The sequence below is a fragment of the Grammomys surdaster genome, unplaced genomic scaffold (genome assembly GCF_004785775.1).
Source record: "Grammomys surdaster isolate TR1022 unplaced genomic scaffold, NIH_TR_1.0 233, whole genome shotgun sequence".
Classification (NCBI taxonomy): Eukaryota; Metazoa; Chordata; class Mammalia; order Rodentia; family Muridae; genus Grammomys; species Grammomys surdaster.
The window spans coordinates 3,430,187-3,437,477 of record NW_021604678.1 but is presented as its reverse complement, the minus strand read 5'-3'; positions in this window follow the sequence as shown (position 1 = coordinate 3,437,477).

Sequence of the window (7,291 nt, the reverse complement as noted above, 5' to 3'; positions counted from 1 at the left end):
GGAAGAATTGACAGAGTAAGGGGAGACAGTAAACAGGACAGCAGCAACAGAGCAAAGTAAAGGACGGGAAGAATTGACAGAGTAAGGGGAGATAGTAAACAGGACAACAGCAACAGGGCAAAGTTTGTATGAAGTCAGGAAGAAAGGAGAAAGGCTAACAGATTAGATAAAAACAATTGTTTTGATCCAGGGTCTCTCTGTGTAGCCCAGGCTGGCCTCAAACTCATAACCTTCTACCCCAGGCTCCTGAGAGCTAGAACCAGACACATGCTTTGCTACCATGGAAAGCATGCATCCTTGAGGAGCAACTGAGGTTTTCCTGGAGATTAGGTCTGAAATAAAGGTTTTGACTTGTACTTTTTTTTTTTGATAAGCTCTTTGCAATGATAGCATCGGAGCTTCTTGCTGTGTGGAGTGCCTTGACATAAGTTAAGGGCACGGTGCATCACTCTCAGGTGTGGTTAGCAACAGAACATGTTACAGTGTTCTGATGGCTTAGCTTCCTGATGAAAATATTCTATCCAGGAACAAAAATCTAGTGTACAAGATGTTTACCCTAACAGTATTGCATTAATAGCAAGGACTTTATAAGTGACTTGCTCTTACGTTCCTTGTGGTGATACTGGAGCCAGCTTTCTGTAGTTTCCTAAACTGTTACTTGAGACCTAAGGTTAGTCTCCAAATTTATTCACTTTCAGGTAGTTGAGCTACGATAGTAAGAAAAAGAAATGGTTTTCTTTATCTCTTTCTCTGCACCTTTTCCTCAAGCCTTCAGACCTTGAAACCAGTCAAGAGTCTATACAAATAGCCATGGCAGCCAGTTCTTTGCATATATTTTATTGATAATCTCGCAGATAAATGCTCCCCACACAATGCTATAGTTTATTCAAGAGTTCCAAAGGGAATCTGATGGTTAGTGCTCATTTTCAACTTGACAGGATCTAAAACTCACCTGGAAGATGGGCCTCTGTGCATGCCTGAGGGGGATTATCTTGATTATGTTAATTGAGGTGGAAAGGCCTGCCCACTGTGTATGACATCATTGGCTGGCTGGAAAGGCCTGCCCACTGTGTATGACATCATTGGCTGGAGGTCCTGGGCTGTACAAGTGGGGAGAGGGACATGGGTAGCAGCATGCACCCATCCCTTTCCAATCGTGGATTCAGTGTATCCAGCTGGCTCTCATTTGTCTCTTTGCTTTCCCTATGATAGACTTCACCCTTGAACTATGAGTCAGTATAAACTGTTATCCCTTAGTTGTCGTTGTCAGGGAATTTTATCATAGCAATAGGAAAGGAGCTGAAGACATATCGATTAGGATGAGATTTAACTTGGTGGACATTAAGCCAAAAAGCAAGTTTAGCCATTGTAAAGTAGCGTGGGTATCTCTCCTACTGACAATCTGTCACTTTGCTGAGGTCCCAAATCAGATCTGTTTGCAACTCATGTTCGTGAGGAATATTCTTTTCTTTAAGCCTTTCTTGCAGTATACGAATGCCTCCTCAGTTTAGAAACCTGGATGTTCAACTCCTTCTTTTGAACATGGACTACTTCCCTGGCATCCAACTAAAGAGAAACTTGTTTATATGCAGTCTCGTATGCACCTGTTTTTCAGTTCACCCATGTACTCTGATGAGCTCTCACAATGAATCCAGCCTAGACTCAAATCTGCAACCAGTTACACATTTTAGAACAAACCTAACTCAATTAAACTGAGTGATTATATTGAATATAATAGCATTTTAAAAAGCAGAATCTCTAATGTATGTTCCATGGATATAACTTTTGTGTTACTACAATATTTTGACTATTATATTTAGAAGAAATTTCAGGCTAAAAAAAAATAAGGAAGGAAAGTTGTGTTCCTTGAAAAATTAATGGGAAATGATGCTGGAATTAACACCATGTATGTTTTCTGTTGTAAGAGAAAATTCGGATGCAAGTTGTCCAGTCTTAGGCCCTCTCGTTGAAGATGCTGGAGTTCCTCCCTGCCCCCCTGACCTTTTTGTCTCTGTCTCAGGTAAAACTGGAGTGTCAGTTTCATGGCTCTATTTAAAGAAGTCAATAGCCAGGAAAGGCAAGAGCGTGTGTATTTCTCTTTTTGTCTCTCCTTTCTCCCAGATGCCACCAGGGAAAGCATACTCAGTCTCACTGGCTGGGAATAGCTCCCTGATCACTTATGAAGGAGCAGTGCTTGCTTAATTGGATTAGATAATTGCATGGGCTGGAAGGGATAGTAAGAGGTAACGTGCAGGATCACCCAAGCGCTTACGAAGTTGGAAAGTACATCCACTGCACCAGACTCCTCCCAAGCAGGCCCATGCATGTTGGCCTATCTGCAGCCCTTGCTTTGGAGCTGTGGAGACCCGCTGTAGTGACAGCATTTGCTTCACAGTGATGGAGTCTCAAAGTCAAGACTTACAGAATCATAGGTATCCCACAACAAATCATTGAATGAATGAAACATAGGGCCAGCGAAGAGCTTTAGGTTCATCTGGTTCACTTATTTTGTGGAACTTTCTTCAAACTTGCTTGGACGGTTCTAATACAGAACTCTAGGAAATCCCTACTGTGCAGGCTTACAGCAATAGGATACTGTTGACAGTTCTAATCAAGAAATTAGCAACTCACAAAAGGAGATAAAGCGATGTAAAGAGTGTGCAACACATTCTGCTAATGGACAGAAACACAAATTAAAACATCAATGACATATTCTTCATTTATCATCATAAAACTAGCAATTTTCTACCATTCTTGATCTTAGTGCTGGTGGCTGGTTGCTATACTCACATGTTGTTGGTGGAGGTAGCCTGGTTTAAGCTTCCTAGGGAAAAACTTGACAGTTAAAAAAATTATAAAAACATAAAGTTTGAAAATGCACATCTATTTAATACTGGGACATCATGTTTTTACACATGTCCTCCGTGGTAGACCTATTGTAGCAAGTTATCAGAAGGATGGAAACATTACTGTATGACTAATTATGAATATCAGAATAGACACCAGTGTAACTATGAAATTTGCTAGATTTTTGCATAGTCATGTACAGAGATAATAGGATTGAATATTAATAGTATAAAAATGGATACAATAGTCAAATTTCTATGAAAACAAAAACTTGTAAACTCAAATGTAAGATGCAGAAAAAAATGAATATTTTTATAATAACAACAAAATCCAGAGACAGCATACATCTGTAAGAATCAAGGGTTTAGGGGAGTAAAAAAAAAATAGTGGCTCGTATTTTTATTCTCCTTATTTGTTTTTTTTTAACCTTTTAAGGAGTAATTACAGATTAATTTTATAAGTAATCTACTATTAAAATTTTGTTTGTAGGGCTCAGATGGCAGCATGATATCGAAAGTGCTCTATAAAAAAACATGAAGACCTGAGTTTGATCCCCAGAACTGTGTAAAAATAGTGGTTGCAGCGGCACATGGGGAAGCAGAAGAAATACGGAGACTTCTGGGATTTGCAGGCTGGCCAGGCTAGTTAAATTGCTGAGTCCCAGGCCAATAATAGTGTCTTGAAAAGAAAAGTGGACTGCCCTTAGGAATTACACCTAAAGTGTCCTCTATGCTACCCATGTGCAAACACATGTGCATGTGTACACACACATACACTCACATGAGCGTGAGTGCCAGCACATGTATACACATGTGCACACACTACTTTTGTTTACACCTGACCGTAATTCTTGCATTTTCAATAAGTTTTAAGGAAATAGAGCATAGTGAATGATCATTTCCCATCATTAACATTAATTGAATTTATGATGCATTTATAATTTCCTTGTATACCAGCTGGTTTATGTCAACTTGACATGAGATAGAGTTATCTGAGAAGAGGGAACCAGCATTGAGAAAATAACTATGTAAGACTGGTCTGTAGACAAGTCTGTGGGGTATTGTCTTGAATAATGATCGAGTGGGAAAGCCCATGTCCCAGTGGCAATGCCATCTTGGGGTGGGGTTCCGGGTTTTATAAGAAAGCAGGCAGAGCTAACCATGTGGGGCAAATCTGTAAGCAGCCCTCCATGGCCTCTGCATCAGCTCCTGCTTTCAGGTTCCTGCCCTGCTTGAGTTCCTGTCTTGACTCCTTTCAGAGATGAACAGAGTGATGCGGAAGTGTAAGCTGAATAAACCCTTTTCCTCCCTAAGTTGCTTTTTGGTCATGGTGTTTCATTGCAGCAATAGAAACCCTCACTAAGACAGCTTTTCATATAGCTGCTTCTCAGCAATGTAGGTTCCTGTTTTTATTTCTCTCTTTTTTTTTATTGTACTTGTCTTCCATTGACTCCCCTTGATATTGTAGTATAGTACCCAAAATTTACTTCTGAAGCCATTACCCTCTCTCTTTTCCTTAGTTTCTTTAACATTTATTTTACATGAGTTCAGGAAAAAAGACTCTTCTCAAACCAATATTTCGATGATGTTTCAAGCCAGGGAAATTATTCTATGAAATAAAAAGTTAGTGGAGTGTAGAATCTGAGATTTAGAAGCACACACCATCTGCATTATTCAAACCTTTTAGCAATCTTTTGATTTTCCTCAACATGGTTTTCTTATATGTAAGTGGTAGTAGCTTGCATACCTGTGGGCATACATAGCTTATTGAAATCCTAAACGGCCAAACAAGGTAGCACATCTGTAAGAGGTTAACATCTGGAAGAGCTTAACAGATCCCCTGTAGACTTACAAATGTAGTTGTATTTATTTTCTTGTTGAGCCGATTGGGTAAACAAGGAATAGGAGATGCCCCAGGGAATCAGAGCACCCTTGATTTTCCAGAAGCCTCAGAATTACAGACAGACCTAAGGTATCCCATAGTCTCATCAGAGTGTGCCTTTCTGTTCAGCTGTCCTGCGGCTGCCCTCCCCTCTATTTTCCTCTTAAAAACCCTATTAAGTATGCTAGGAGAGGACACGTCACTTCGTAAAAAGCCAATCTTGGCATAGTGTTACTTTTTGCCATCTCTGAAAATTGACATGTGACCAAATCATCTCACTTCTGGTAGCAAAGATATATGGTATGGCAGGTCCCTCCACTGCCAGGAAGGCATAATCCAATTTAAGAGAGGCTCAGGGAAAAAGAATGGTGATAAATTTCTACCTAAATGGCTTGTATCCACATGAGCTCATTGGTAGTCCTCACCTCTGTGAAGTTTGGAAGTTGAGACACAGGAAGTTGGAGTTATTCTCCATTCCAGACTTAATGGAGACTCAGGGCTCAGGCCAGATCCTCAGAATCAAGTCTCGGGCACTGTGCCCTGGTTCTGCTGGTCTCCATTTCTGAGGCTCATAAAAAGCACGAAGATCAGGGCAAATCATTTTCCGTCTAGTGTTATATTTGGGAAATGCCATCAACCCTTTCATGTGCATGCCCATGTGGACATATAAAACAATTTCTGATGTAAACCATCACTAATATTCACGCAGGAAAACGTCAGCATTATACAATCCAAACATTGCTTGTGTTCCACTGGTTGATTTGAAGAATCAGTAATAAATCATTTTGCACTGTGGTAACCAGATATATTTGCTTCTGTTTATTCAGTGGTCTTATCCCTGTTTAAGATGAATTTGCAGTTGCCATTTTAAAGTCCCCATCCTGGCTGTGTGCCAACCCTCATTCTAGATTTTGCAGTAATTAATGCAGGAGTTCTCTCTCTCTCTCTCTCTCTCTCTCTCTCTCTCTCTCTCTCTCTCTCTCTCTCTTTCTTTTGCCTGCAGATATGAGGATGTTAAAGTTTCTAGGGCCGGAAAAGATGAGTGTCTGCTTCTGTGTTTTCTCAAACTTTCTCTCTCTATGAACCCATTCTGATAGATCTGCAGGAAGAGATTTAGTTGCAGGTGGCAGAGGTCAGTGTCTTGTGTATTCAATGTAGTCAATAATAAAGTCAGGACTTATGCTAGCCGAATGTTAATAAGGAGACACAAGGACCTTGGGAAGTCATCATGGCTGGTCATTTGCTTCATGATATTACCCAGCTGGCTCAAGAGGCCAATGCAAGGAGATTTTAAAACAAGCATCAAGGAAAGGCCAGAAAAATAAGGGAAGGATTGAAATGCTGTATAGATTGTAAGGTTCCAAGGATGCAGTACAGCTCGGCAGAAGGAGAAATTTAAAAAATCTGGTTTCTGTATAGTAGAGGAAATAGTATTATTCCAGACTGAAGGAAATCTGGTCTTCATCTAAATGTTGTGGTTTTCTTGTCTTTTAAATATTCAGTGAGCATCTATAGACCCTAATTGTAGGTCCTTTAGGTGAAGTCAATATCATACAACTAGGAATGTTTCTGTGGAGAGTACCTATGCATCACTGCATCTGGTCAGATGGACAGGGAAAGCGTAGGGGTGACTGGCCTAGGGAGAACATGTCAACATAAATCAGCACTCTTTTCCCGGCCTCTAAATTTTCTCTTAAAATTTATTTCTTCTTAACATGAAGGTACACTATACCTGTGCATTTAGGCCAGGTCTGGGTGTCTGACATTACTTCTTTCTAATCTGTAATACCTCGTCCTCGCTAGACATTCCTGGACTCTGCAGATGAGGAACCATACAACACTAGTTAGCCATCGCACATGAAGAACAACAGCTTGCTCCTGTGCACAGGCCAGGGGAAGCTCTGTAAGTCACAGGGCTGGTTCTCGAGAAAACATATCAGTCCTTCAGGGGGAGCACGATGAGATCACTTCTCTCCTAGCTGTGGCGGTCCTGGCTTCACCAGAAATTCTTCCAGAGATTCATATTTGTACTCAGTTGTTCCTTGTTCATACACCTTTTGTTGCATGAATCTGCAGCTCTGACATACACAGATATGTAATAGATTATATATATAACAATTTAAATTATATTGCATTATGTTAATTATTTATAATGTATAGTTTTAGGTGATATAACATGAAGGTGCAAAAATTAAGAGTAAATGTTTTTAAATACAAAATACAAATTCACACAAACATTTCCAATTTAGGTTTTGGTCTTAAAGTAGTTTTACTTAAATCTGTATTACTGCTCTATTTTTAACTCTACACCAAAAACCTTGTTCTCAAGGGCAGAGGGAGATAGAGAGATAAAAAGCTACAGTCCACTCCCCTGCATTCACACAACAGTATCAGGTTGACAATACAAATACAATCTCTGCCAAAAAGCTACAAATTATTATTTCTATGTGTTAGTTCCATATTCATCATAGTAAAAAGATTTATTTATATTGTTTTCATTGTGTGTGTGTATGTGTGTGTGTGAGTGTGTATATGTGTGTATGTGTGAGTGTGTACATGTGAG